Here is a 15,599-nt window from a genome sequence, read left to right as displayed (position 1 = left end):
CCAACTGATATTGCCAACATCCTGGCAGATAGGTTCAGTGCTAACTTTACCCATCTCTCATCCCCTAAAGGGCCCATCTCTATACCGGAAGAATGCAAAGTACCTGTAATCATGGCTACACAGGTAAAAAACACACTCTCCAAAGCCAAGAACACAGCATCCATGGGACCTAACAACATCCCAGGCTGCATTCTACATGAACTACAGAATGAACTGGCACTCCACCTAAGTGGCATGTTCAGTCATAGCCTCACCTCAGGCTTTGTGCCCACTGAATGGTGCACAGCAATGGTTATCCCACTCCACAAAGGGGGAGCCACCACAGACCCTGGGAACTACCGCCTCATTAGCCTGATGAGCCTGGTCTGCAAGGCTATGGAGAATATCATCATAGAACTTATAAACAATGACACTGGCAATCTCCAAACTCTGGACCCTACCCACTTCGGGTTTGTAAAAGGCAGATCATGTCTCCTAAACCTGATAGACTTCTTTGAAGTGGTCACCAAAGCTGTAAATGAGGGTAAGGTGGTACACACAGCCTACCTAGATCTCGCCAAGGCTTTCGACACCATCCCCCACTCTGGAATTATAGACAGACTCACTAAACTAAGTATAAATCCCTATGTCACAAGATGGGTTGCCAACTGGCTCACTGACTGAACCCACACTGTGAAAGTAGCAGACTCTAAATCCAACTTCAGACCAGTGACAAGTGCAGTACCACAGGGTTCAGTCCTGGGTCCTCTCCTGTTTGGTATCTACTTCTCTGAAGTACAGGCTAACATAGAATGTCTTTGGCTAACAAAGTTCACAGATGACTGCAAACTAGGAGCCATAATCAAATCTCCTAACAATGTGGACATCCTGCAAAAGGGCCTCACTGAGACAGATGCCTGGTGTCAAAGCCATGGCCTCAAGCTCAATGCCAAAAAGTGCATTGTCATCCCTTTTGGTAAAAAATCTGTACCCATGAACTTCCACATAGGCGGTAGTCTACTTAACACCAAAAGTGTGATAAGAGACCTTGGGACACAGGTGGACGGTAGTCTCTCCTTTGATAATCACATCACCACAGTAGTCAGGAAATCCTTCTACGTGGCACACCTCATCACAAAAGGTTTCTCATCCTTTCTACTCATCACTCATTAGACCCATTATAGAGCACAATGCTCCTTTTGGTATGTACCTTACAAGACATCTACAACTGGAAAGGCCACAGAAATACCTCACAAAGAGGATTACCAGCCTCAAACAGATGCCCTACGCAGACTGTCTCAAAAAACTCCAGCTTTACTCTGTCGCATATCACCTACTCAGAGACATCTCTTCCTAACATACAATGTTATGTCAAACCCAGAGCTGTTGGACATGCTCCACGTAAAGAAATCCCAATCCCTCCAAGCTACATGCTCTAGGGACCTAAACATTGTCACCACCATAAACAGAACATGCTGGAGGGATAGATTCCTATCTCAGAGATTTCCCATACTCTGGAACAAACTACCTATCTATATCAAACAAAGCTCCTCATTAGCACTCTTCAAGAAGAATCTTGATGATTGGATGGGAGATAGGAAATTCACCCCGGGGATCACTTCTGTGGCTCTGCTTGACAGGGGCACAGGAAAATAATTTTCTTGCGTGGCAAAAGCCAGGGTACCATTTGGCTAGGCTTATATAGGCCCTAGGGCCAATAGCATAGTACCTACCTATGAACCTATGAACCTATGAACATGCAGTTTTTATTTTAATACTGTACCATAATACAAGAAATCTTTCCTTTTGCGCTTTATAGATACAGGCTCACTGTTATAATGATAACAATCTGCAGCATGCTGTTGTTGTCCCTGGCTTATAGGTCATACATTACATTGCACTATTTATATCAACTTAAACAAGTACTGTATATTTTGGATGTGTGGCTTCCTAAATTACCACCCCTGTCTACTCCATAATACTGGACTGTTGTTCTGACTAACATAATAATGCATGCATGCTTTTGCTTTACAATGGACAAATGCATACTCAATGTGATACAAGTGTTTACCACAATAAGCTCTATTTACTCCTAATGCTAAAATAACAGTACTGTTTGGAAGCATACATAGCACTTGTGTTTTGCATCCTTCTCATTCTTCCCTCATAGGTCCGCATGTTCAGTGGTCATTCTGCATTAGCTGTGGGAAAAACAGAACACAACTGAATACCATTAAGAACCAATAATGAACATATGCAGCTGCTACCTCCTACAAGCATTGCCTGTAAGTGATACTTACACATATGTGGAGTGCAATCATTCATGCATTCCTTGATCCAGTGGTCAAGGGTATCACCTTTACTTATCCTGAGGTCTCACTAGTGATTTCTACACTGTTTGCTAGTGCGGGGGATACCAGTAGCACTAGACAGATCTCAGGCCAAACTATTCCATGCATCTGATTTGTAATCTGATCCATGATAGTGCTTCTACAACAGCTGGGGACCATAATCATTCACTTGGTGTCCAACAAACACTTTGGACTCCTGTACACCCCACCTTTGAGACCCAAATATCACAGCCTTTCCCTGAGAACCAGCCATGTGTAATGCAGATGAAACCATTCAAGAATGAATGCACCTGCCAATTCCAGTTATGTCAGATACTGAGAACATATACTATTGGACTTTGCAACATTTGAAAATGTTGCGCACTGCTTAGCATGGTTACGTAATGGGAAACAATAAAATGAAGTTTCATATTACAGATATTATTATATCTTTAGATAACAAACAATATTACTCTGTCATCCATCAGGAAAATACTTAGAATATGAGAAATACTAGGCCAACTGCTATAACTCAGGGTGACTATAGTGTGAAGTGGGACATCACTGAAAAGAGACAAATGTCTGCTGTATTAGAATGCTGGATTTTATCTCTGATAGCCCTACACTCACAACTGTTTCCAGCAGAAGGATTAAAGAATATATCTGTATGTTTAATTACATTGTTATGTAATGCAAGGATACATTAGAAAAAATATAAGTTGCAATCCTTGTATTGGAATCCAGGACCATGTGAAAGTCAGGCCAACACTTAATATCTGTAACCACAGGGGAGGTTACCTGAAAATCAGCTACATAAATATTTATCCTGAGGTTCTCCCTGTTACATTCTACACAACAGCACTTAGCGGGTTTGCCCTAGGCAGACTGACATTAAGAGAATACATCCGAGGTCTATTTTTAGATGTCTGGGTCCCATCTGGTACCTGGATGGTGCACTTCTACAGTTTGTGCACTGCCCATGTGCACATAAACCAGCTGCACATAGCTGATTCTGTTTATGTTATGCTCAGGAACATGTAGCAAAAATTGGCTTGAAATATTAAGATTAAAAACAAGTAATAATAAGCAGCATATAAACTCAATGTATCACACACATGCACTGCCTGGCTATGTAACTACACAGGAAATAACCCTACATAGTTCTAAAATCCAGTTCACCATCTGATGCACATGCCAAATACAGGATGGGTGCCTTAACCCTGTGTCTCAAAAATACACCTTTAAAACAAACAGCAACAGGTATCCAGTACCATACCTCTCAACATCTTAAACCAAGGAATCTGGACTAAGGCACAAGTAATGGGAGAAAAAGACTTAAAAATAGGGACACTCTTTAACTATTGCTCTTATATACTTAGGAAGTGGACAGAATAACAAGTTATGCATTACCATGACCTTTCTGAAGAATGTGAAGTCTGAAACTCAAATGTGTGCCATTAATTCCTGACTTCATTCCTCAATGATTTGCCAGTGATTTTGCAGAAAACCATAACTGTATAAGAAACAAACCAAATATATGAATCCAACATCTGGACATTCTGTGAAAATCTGTACAGTTGGGAGGGATGTTCAGCACACAAGCAAATTGAAAATAATGTACAGTCATAATAAAATATTACATGTTACCTATACAACTAGTGAAATATTTCACTTGCACAATACTGCACTTACTGATTACCACTCCTGTATTTCAGGAGGAGCTTCCAGGTAGGCTTTGTTAAATCATCAGTAGAATACTGTTACATTCATTCTATAATAGTGTATATAGTTTTAATGTGTGGCAGGTTGCTCTTTTGGTGGGGGTATTTAAGATAGCTGCAGTTTTCAGGTCATTTAGAGGTTGTCAGCCACATTCTTGTTAACACTGCAGTTACTGTACATATAGACTATTCAAAGGGTTACCTCCTGTTTTACTGTTAAATGCAGTGTTGTTGCCATTACCTCTCCCTTTACTTTTTCAAGGGCTGTCAGGAATCCACAGATCTAGGGCTCCTGCAGTTGGTAAGAATACTGAATTGTCAGAAGATATTTATGTCAGAAATGTAGAAATATTCCAACATATCTGCTAAAGTGTCCTCTCAGTCCTGCTTTATGGATTTCTGTACTATCTGCATGCATGTCAGCTGTACAGATATTTTCAGAATGTCCAGATGTGTGACAAAAAACCTCTTGCCATTATTTAAGATCATAGTGATTAAGTTGCAAACTATCAACAGGTCATTAGAGATTGTAGACATAAAATAATGACAGACCTCACATTAAAAATGCACACCACTCATAAATGTCATGGTGAAGCAATATCTGCTATTATATCACCTTTCTAGGTTTGTAAGGGCAATATGTCACAGTGATACCTATTATTGGGCTTTTGTCTACCCTTTGTTCATGGCTTTGTCCACATTCCTTGCTCTAAGAGGTTGAGAGGTATGAATGTTTATAATCATGACAGTAGTGTAAATTGATTAACATATACTGCATCATAGTAGTGCAGGTATTAATGTATTCCTGTTTTCCTTCCTTTTACCACAGGTGAACATGGAAGTGGTTCTGTGTTGCCTATGCTACCTGATGTCAGTGTCTCATCAGACTCTGATGACAATGGAGGCCAAAGTGAGGCACAACCAGGGTTTGCAGAAGCGGATTCTGACACAGAAGTTGACATCCAGTGACCCTCCTCATTATCACCAGACAGCCAGTATGTCTATGCATATCCAGTCCACTGAGGCCATAGATATTGGACAGCTGGATGGTGAGAACACTGAGCAGGGAAGTGTGGCTACTACTGCAGCTTCAGTGAATTTTGACACTGGTAATAGCCAAACTGTTGGTGAGGTGCAACACAGGAGGATTGATAGAGGTGCTCAGAAGATGCCTGCTGTCCCTCTCCAACCTGTTGCAGGTGTCTCATCACGTTCCATTTGACGTATGTTTAGGGCCATCATGGAGGCACAGGCATGTTCAGAAAGGAACTCCAGGAGAATTCTCAGGGTTATAGATGCAGCACAGTCTGACATCTGTGACTGCCTCCACCATGTTGTTGATTCTCTGGATTAGTTGAATGAGACATTGGAATGGAATGTGTCTGTGAGAGAGCGCGGTGTATCTGTCATGGAATGCACATTATCTGTGATGGAACATCTGCTGGGAGGCGAGCATTGACTTCATGAGTGTAGGTCAGCAACTACATCTGCTGAGAGCCAATGTGGCCATGCCCAATCATGCTCCCAGAGTAGCAGTACATGCACTGCTCTAGCAGGGAATGTGCTATCTGCACCCAGACATATCAGGCCATGGGAGTCATGGTCCTGGGCATTCCTGCAAAGGGAGCACATCTAGTAGTTGTCGGTTACCTTAAGGCAGTATCACGGCATCTGACCTTGGGCATGGAAATGCCAGTGTAACTCCTGGCAGAGCCAGTTCTCATGTTCGGGGGCAGAGACGAAGAGTGGTCAGCTCTACCATGCATGGCTCACAGATGTCTGACATATAGACATGTAGTGCAAGCACTGAGCTTGGCTCTGTTCATGTCGACACTCACACATCAATATCACATTGATGGCACCTACAGACACGCCTGCAACATTTACATGGTCTATCTTGTCTGTTTCCCTTGCTTACTCACACGCACACTTGCCAGCTTTTGTGTCAGCCTAGGCCTCCTGCACCCCCACACATCACCCTGAGCAAGTGATGATAACTGTGCCACATCTCTGTCATATCTTTTGGATTTATGGATACTAAAGCTATGTGTCTGATGCACAGGGTAACTATCTATATTAACATGATGTTATTACCTCCATTTGTGCAGTTGAACTGATTATTGTACCTGACATTTAGATTGTATGTAGCCATTTAGGCAGTTGCTAGCATAATAATGCATCTACATTATAGTGGATGCTTTTTTAACGGCTGTGGATTCAGACATTAAATGTGTCTCATTAATAACATCTAACTTTTTCTTTAAGGGTTGTTTAGTCAAAACTTATGGCTGCAAATCCAAAGTCAAACCATCAGATTCAGAGCTCAGGACTATGTGTCAACATTGAAGACAAATCAGAACTGTAATACAGTATTTTTTGTTGTTTGTCTTTTCGGCTTTTCCCGGTTAGGGGTCGCCACAGTGGAAATCCGGTCCGCTAATGATTGGCAGTATATTTTTTTTTGGTGCCGAGTTGCCAGCCCGACGCCCAACCTTCAGCGAAGGCACACCAATTCACGCATGTCTTTCAGAGGCCACTCGACCATGGGGAGGACATGCAGACTCCACACAGAAGGCCTCCAGCCATGAATCGAACTGGAGAGCCTCTTGCTGAGAGGCAACAATGCTACCGCTGTACCACCGTGGCAACACAGAACAGTAATACAGTATAATGTTCCTTTTTGCATGGACATCACTATAGGTTCTGAGGTTCATAGAATGTGTCTAGGGCATTGTCCTGATGGTGTTTAGAAGCATAGCCATTGCATCACAATATAATATTAAAAGTCAGATACAATGCATGGCCAAGTTTTGTCTAGCAAGGACCACCCATGCCCAGTAGTGAACCAGCAGTAATCTTTGGCAGATAACATTTTCACAGCAAGTCATCCATCCTGTCCTTCAACAGGGTAATGGAGGTGCTCTGCTTGATGTGCATGTGAAGCCTACTACAGAGGAGAGGCAACCTTGGAGAGATGTGTCTGTCTCTCCAGCATGTCCTATGTATGTCATAGTGTACATTGAAGTCTCTGGAACAGGTAACTTGAATCCCACATTACTTACGCATGTGCAGCATTTTCTTCCCATTTTGGCCACAGAGAGCCCTGTAAGGCATACATAATCTGCCTCAAAGTTATCTATATAATACTACACACAGTGATAGATACGTCAGTCTGCCCTTAGAAGGCATATTTGGAGACCCTTTGATGTTTCAGTAAGATGTGTGAGGTCTGTAAAGTTGGTGCAGGTGTCTGATAAAATACATTTCAATGGGTGGATTATATTCATTAATATGGATGATTAGAGATGAGTATAGGGGATTGCTAACATATATTGCTATTAATGTAATGCCATTGCTAATCAGATGTAAGATGTAGAATGTCTACCTCCCCACAGTAGACCCAGGTTACAGTTGACATTTGTTCCAAGGTCTATCAATACAGAACTGAAAATAGTGTACACATGGTTGTTTTATAATAAGCAGGAACATTTATTCTTGCCACAGGCTATGCTAATGCATTTCTGTGCAGTTCATGTAACACCAATGGCTTTGTCAGCAGTTATTAGTGCCATAGACCCTCTGTTTTGGTCAAGACTTCTGAGACATATCTGTCAAACATAAAGGGCTACATCACTGACACTTCTGTTGCCACACGGGACATTTCTGCTGCTGAGGTGAAGTCTCACACTGTAATTGAATGTTGTTGGTCTGTGATCCTATGTGCAAACCAACTGATAACATAGGATTTAATATTCACCTTGGTTAGTTCCCACTGACAACAAATGTTGGATTGTGTTGACGGCCTTGGCCAAGTTACAATAGGATGTGTCCACATCTTTAACTTTGTGTATGTCTCTGGTCACAGTCTTGAATCTCACCAGGTTTTGCAGGCACAGGATACCCTTGAGAACACATAACTGGAAGACATCTAATGTTTGGAGGTCACCTATTTCCTTGTGTCTGAGATGCATGTAAAATGTACCCATTGCCTTATGGCATAGGTTGCATAAAGTTATGATTCTATAATTACACATGTATTTTGCAATCATCTCTTGTGTGGTTGAAAAATGGTCACTGTATTCCAGTCAATGTGGACAATAACAGTATTCAGCCTGTGGTTGAATATGGTGCCTAAAGGAGTATCTCACTGTTGAACAACATGAAGAACACAGGCTGGAATGCCATCTGGTCTCATGGAGACTGTGTTCCTTGTCTTGGAGAGAGCAGTAATAACTTTCTCATTGTAGATATCACAGTTTGGAGATGATTGTTGCACACATGATTTGTAGTAGGTTTGGTGGTGGCAGGGGAGACACTTTTCAGCCAAATGTGTCTGCTATCAGGTTTGGAAGTTACTTTGGGTCAGTGCGTGTGCTACAATACACAATTCAATCCAAATACATCTGAGTTTTATATATATATATATATATATATATATATATAGATATATTTATTTATTTATATATATATATATATATATATATATATATATATATATATATATATATATATATATATATATATATATATATATATATATATATGTATATGTGTGTGTGTATATATATATATATATATATATATATATATATATATATATATATATATATATGTATATATATGTATATATATGTGTATATATATATATATATATATATATATATATATATATATATATATATAGATCAGTTTGCAGCTATACATGAAGCAAGCCTTATAGTTATCCCTGGATATGTTTTTACGTAAATTTTTAACAGAGTTGCTGTGTGAGGGTTTTTCAAGGTGTATTGTTTACATGTTTAGACTGAGCAGAGTGGCCTTCCAGTCTTGGATTATGAAGGTTGTATTTTAACAGCAGTTTCTTTCAGTTACTATACAATGTAGTAATGCCAGACATCTACTGATACGGTTTGTATTTTCCAGAGGATCTTTGTTTAAGCAGACATGGCTGTGTGTATTCATTTGTGTACATGTGTAGAAAGGGCATCCAGGAGTAAGTTACTATAGCTGTCAATGTTCTTTGTGGAAACTATGTCTTGGTAGTAGTTTAGACCATCCCTTAGGAGGGTGAAATTACCTTGGATGATATTTGTGAACCTAACTCCCTCTTTGGAGAGTTAAGCAGCTATATCTACTTTGAAACATACTGCCTTATGGTTGGATTAACAGTGCAGGCACTACACATGTAATTACATTGTTCACTCATATGGTTGAGGCACAGGTCTGGAATATGAGATAACTTGTGAGGTGGTGTACTATTTCTTCCATGGTATTTCAGTTCACAAACTCCAGGTAATATTGTGCAAGTCAGTTTGTTGTCCTATAATTATCCTGATTAATGGATGAATACTTTCACTCACCCCTGCTTGGGTTGTTTTGTTCTACTTCAATTGTTCCATGTAGTAATATATAGGTTGTGTGGCCTTTCATGTTTATTGACAGTGACCTATTAATGGCAATAACATGAAGAAGTTTCCTATCCACAGTATGTTGCACATAGGATATCTCCATATAGTTATCTTCTCTAAACAGTCTTGAGGTGTACTAATCTTCATTGTAAACAGATATTACCCCTCCTGTTGTTCACACAACTTCCATTTGCTGTCTGCTTGTTTGGAAGGCATTGTAGCCTTGCAAAGCCAAAATACTTACTGCAGCCTTGAACCAGGATTTTGTGACTGCACAGACATCAACATCTTCAGTGCGAAGAGTGCTTACACAGAGTGCGGTTTAAGATGTAAACTCCTGGGATTTAGCAGCATGGCCCTCAGTTTGTTGGAGGTGTACATTTTCACATTGGTTATTCTGCTTTTGTGACCTTGCCTAATAAAGGAACTTTGGTGCAGTCATGTGGCTTACGTCTGACAAAGCAGCATGCGGTATTCACCTTGTCATCCCACACTGACAGGTACTGTATAACCTTGGAGAGACACCAGAAACTTAGGCAAGTTCAGAGAATCTGTTGTTCTTTATACAGCGGTATCATCCTAGGCAAGGGTATAATGCTGCTCAAACATAGGGACATACCTTGTGGAGACCCATTTTTAGAAAGCTCAGTTACGTCTGTGTTCATATATTTTATATAGTCACGTCTCAAGTTGTGCATACCAAGATGAAGTATGCTGGATTAAGAGTGGGACTTGTTGAGAGATTTGATTGCATGTGTGCTGTGATGAGTATGTCTACGACACAGCTGACACTAAACATATCCTTAGTGAGTGAGTGGGACATCTGTACATCTCACTATACAGTCAACTATTATGAAAACCTTTGGGATACATGCCCATCACCTTAAGCACTTCTATAGTGAGGTAGTGGCAATGATATTGCTTATGTGTATTGTCTGCTTGTAACCTGATTGTGTTTAGTTTGTGTCTGCTGTTTAGGTTGGTTTGCGGGGAGTACCTCTGCATGTGATGGTTTGTGTTGGGTGCATATTATGAGTTGGAGGTAAGGTGTGTGAGTGGACAACCTGTTTAGTGTTACCATTCTTGAAGCAAGAGAGCACTGATTCCAGATTCATACTATAGGTGGATCTCTTGAAATATGTACTTCAGTGATGTAGGAGATACAGGCTATTCAGTGCACATGATGCATTATCTGCACTGAGTCATGAAACCCATGTCGCATATGTTAGTAAGGGAAATGCAGGGGAAATTATAAGTGATAATGGGAGATTTGAACCTGATATCTGTATAGAGGATGCAAAAAGGAGAGGTATATGTGATCTGACTGCTATTTTCAGGTGACTAATCTATGAGGTCTACATTATAATGGCCTTCATAAGGTGGATCAATACCTCTGTTACTGATATGTAAGTAGGTAAATTGCTGCTCTCCTTCATAGCATCAGCTGTTTTTATTTGAAAGCAAGTGTGTTGACATTTTTGCATGTATGAGGGCAAAGTGTTATAGCCTCCACACACAATCCAGAGCAGGTAATAGAAAGACACACTGTTAAAGCCCAAACTTAGTTCAGACACACTAACCTTCAAATAGATACTCCTAGTGTACAGTCCTGCCACAAGTGCACAGATGGGGATTCTCCAAACACAGATGATATCTTCTTTCTATTCTTTTGGATAGTACTATTAGGGCTTGCCACAGAAGATCATCTGCTTCCATTTCTACCTGTCCCCTGCATCTTACTCTGTCATACCAACCATCTGCATGTCCTCTGTGACCACATCCATACTACTTATCTTAGCCTTCCCTATATTCCTCTTAACTGGCACCTCCATCCTTAGCATCTTTCTCTCACTATATCCAGCATCACTCTTCAGCACATGTCCAAATCAAAACAATCTCACCACTCTGTCTTTGCCTCCAAACCATACAATATGAGCTGACACTCTAATAAGTGGTTAATACTCCTGTCCATCCTCTGCACACACAATGCAATGCAATAATAACATCTAGGACTCTGAAAACATCTGCTATGACTCTTGTCTTTTTGTCAGTGGCACCATCTGCAAACTATATGACATATCCGATCCCCTACCATCTTGTAGACATTCCCTTTCAGTCTTATTGGTACCCGTCTGTCAAACTCACTCCAGACGCTCTTCCCCACCCATTCACCCTGCATGCTCTCTCTTCTTCACCTGTCTTCCACACTCGCTATTACTCTGAACTGTTGACCCAAAGTATTTCACATCATATGCCTTTGCTAGCTCTACTCCCTGCATCCTAACCATTCCTCTGTCCTCCCTGTTGTTCCCACACATATATTCTTAGCCCTGCTGGCTTTCATTCCTTTCCTTTGTACAGCATATCTCCACCTTCTCATGGTCTCATAACCCTGTTCCCTACTCTCAATACACATCACAATATCATCTGCAAAAATCATATGCAAAAATCATAGCCCACGGGAATTCCTATAATCTAATGTGTCAATCTGTCCATCACCATTGCAAATATGATGTTTGTGCATACAATAACAGGAATGTCATTGCTGTCTGTCTTATATTGATGAAGTGACAGCTATCTGTCTTTCACGCCAGGGTGTGACCATGGCCTGTTGTGAAGTATACATACCCAATAATAAACCAGCTGCATAAAAATGTACATTGCTATACATGAGTTACCTAACACATACAATGTATGATCAAATCTACAGTATTCTCCTGGAAATGTGGGTGATAATAATTGTGAGAAACACCAATTTACCATGGGTTTGGGGGCAGCATAGATGAGTTACTGTTATGGCAGTTACAAGGAGACACCCCATTTTGGAAGGGTGGGGGAACAAACCACATCTACGGTTAGAATACAGACAAGTCTGACATCAGATACTGCGATGTGTAGCCTCACTTTCTAACTTCTGTCTTGAGTGATGTGCCAGTAATCTGCTGCAGTAGGACTGTATGAAGTTTTCATGCATGAGGCCTACTAATTACAAACGGACACACATACTAGTAAAATAGTGTCAGTAGTCATGTTATTTTAATTTCTGTACAAATACACCACTGTTTACTTGCATACTGTACCAAGTTCATAAATACAAAGGATATATCATAATACTCTGCAAGACTACAGTTTAGGTTAAGGACCTACCTTGCAAATGCAGTAGTTGACACAACTGTAGTTCAGGGCTGACTCTCTTATGCAAGCAGTACACAGCCAATACATGGATATGTACAGGTTGTGTGAGTTGCCTGGCATCATTTTTAATGAACATGTGCGAATAGGAGAAAGGTATTAGTCCCTAGGTCCCTAAGCGGTCAGTGAATGTGCTATGCACTGTCTCTTAGATAAAGCAAGGGCATACTGAGCATGCCTACGCCTACCTACAGGGACAACAGCTGGATGTTCCTCCTCCGAATCCTCCTGTGACTGTGGTGATCGAGGCAGTGGTGGGGGGATGTGTGTCCCTTTCCCTTGCTTATCCTGCTACAGCTGTTTCCACAGGATCAGATTGTGGAGCAAAGCACATATTGTGAATTTTTGTGTACATGTGCGTGAAGTATGCTGCAAGACTCCATCTGATATATCTAGGCACCAGAACAATGACTTCAGAAGCCTGAACACATGCTCTATGACACAGCGAAAGAAAACCAGTGAAAATGCATTCTTATATTCACCAAAAACAATTTAATTCCACAACTGACTTTCTCTTAGCGCCTCAGCCACACTCAGCCTTTACAGAGTAAAATTGTTTCAGTGATAAAACCTTTCTTTATATACTATTTAGAACACCATTAATTACATAATTATATACATTCAATTAAAACTAAAACAGAGCTTTATCTTAAAGTAAAATACCCTCTAAATAAAACTCTGCCAATTACATTCTTTATTTAATCCATAAGGTTGTAAAGTATTATATTTAATAATCAAAATAGATTCCTTTTTTCTCAATAAATGTTTTAACATCTCACCACTTTCATATAGTTGTACTATTTGTTCCAAAACTGTTATTTTAAAACTACTAAAATTCCCCAAGTGTGTTGTATTAAAATGTTCAGCTACAGGGCTTATACTTTTATTTTTCTTTATATCTCTCACATGCACTTTAGCTCTATCTCCCAGGCTTCTTTTGGTCTCACCTATATAATATTTCTCACATGAGCACCCTATAGCATAAATATTCATAAATAAATTCATACTAAAATACATGAAAGTTTGATCAGGTTAATTTGATGTTACATGCCAGTAGTTGTCACCCCTATCATACATTAGCTTCAATTCCCTATGGAGAAATGCTAAGAATAAAAAGGCTGTGCAATAATAGATTGGAAGCATGTGAAGAAGCTAGAAAGATTGCTGCTATGTTTATAGAGAGGGGTTATAGGTTCATACTAGGCTATCTGCCCTGGGGCAATTATAAGCCTAGCCCGATTCTGTATGGCTTACGCCACCCCTTGATTTGAGTATACTGTGCCCTTTTTAAGGTTTAGTTTACTGTGCCTCTGTCTAATAGTGACACGGGAGTAATCCCTGGGACAAATGTACGATCCCCCATCCACCTATCGAGATTCTTCTTGAAGAGATTCAGTGAGGTGCTCTGCCTCACATGAACTGGAATTCTATTCCAGAGCGAAGGGAGCCTCTGGGTTAAGAACCTGTCCCTCCAGCAAGTTCTATTTATTTCTGTGCTGAGGTTCAAGTCCCTCGAGCATGTGGCTCTAAGGGATTTAGATTTACTGAGGTGGAGCATGTCCATTAATTTTGGATTTGACATAGCTTTGTATGTCAGGCATAGCTCAGATATAGTAGACAAAAGCTTTTTGAAAATTTTTGGGAATACACAAATAAAGAGTGGTAGATTGAGAACTACCAACAGTAGAGATAAAGAAATATCTGAGTATAATTCTTTATTTTTTGTTTCCAATTATACAGTGTTTTCTGAGAGGTTAAATGAACTAGTTAAAGGCTATTGGGAACAATTAAAAAAGGAGGTTCCTTCACTTTCCCAAACAGATTTAAAATTTTCATACCAAAGGGGAAGGAGTCTTAAAGATTTTTTAGTCCATAGTAAATATTTTAAACCAAAGGATAGAATTACAAGCAATTTAATGAAAACAGGTACTTTTCCATGTGGCAAATGTTCAATTTGTCAGTATATTACAACAAGTTTTGATATAATTAATAGAAAAAAAATTACTACTCGGGGCATATATTCTTGCATTAGTAGAAATATTATTTATGCTATAGGGTGCTCATGTGAGAAATATTATATAGGTGAGACTAAAAGAAGCCTGGGAGAAAGAGCTAAAGAGCATGTGAGAGATATAAAGAAAAATAAAAGTATAAGCCCTGTAGCTGAACATTTTAATACAACACACTTGGGGGATTTTAGTAGTTTTAAAATAACAGTTTTGGAACAAATAATACAACTATATGAAAGTGGTGAGATGTTAAAACATTTATTGAGAAAAAAGGAATCTATTTTGATTATTAAATATAATACTTTACAACCTTATGGATTAAATAAAGAATGTAATTGGCAGAGTTTTATTTAGAGGGTATTTTACTTTAAGATAAAGCCCTGTTTTAGTTTTAATTGAATGTATATAATTATGTAATTAATGGTGTTCTAAATAGTATATAAAGAAAGGTTTTATCACTGAAACAATTTTACTCTGTAAAGGCTGAGTGTGGACGAGGCGCTAAGAGAAAGTCAATTGTGGAATTAAATTGCTTTTGGTGAATATAAGAACGCATTTTCACTGGTTTTATTTCACTGTGTTGTTGCATGGTTCAAGTGGTGCTATTGTAGTTCTAACATGCTCTATGATGTTCATAGTTTGTGTGTGTGCCTCATTATGGCTTTCTTCCGTGGTTGTGTCTGCATTTCTTACTGGTGTCATCATCCACGGTTCCAGGGCATAGACAGCATCTCCAAGTAAATGTCCCTGTGGGATGCCACAAGCACCCCCCCCCCGCATAAAACATCTGGTACAGCTGTGATGTGTGCCAGACATGAGAGTCATGATAACTGCCAGGATTGTCAGTACACACTTTCAAGATAATTCCCTGGTCATTGCACATGACATGGCAGTTGATGGAATGGTATCCCCTTCTGGTTAATGTAGATTCTACCCTGCTCACCAGGTGGTGCCTTGATG

This window comes from Protopterus annectens, chromosome 10.part0 (genome assembly GCF_019279795.1).
Source record: "Protopterus annectens isolate FY-2018-M chromosome 10.part0, PAN1.0, whole genome shotgun sequence".
Taxonomy (NCBI): Eukaryota; Metazoa; Chordata; order Ceratodontiformes; family Protopteridae; genus Protopterus; species Protopterus annectens.
Note: the sequence above shows the minus strand (reverse complement) of the source record.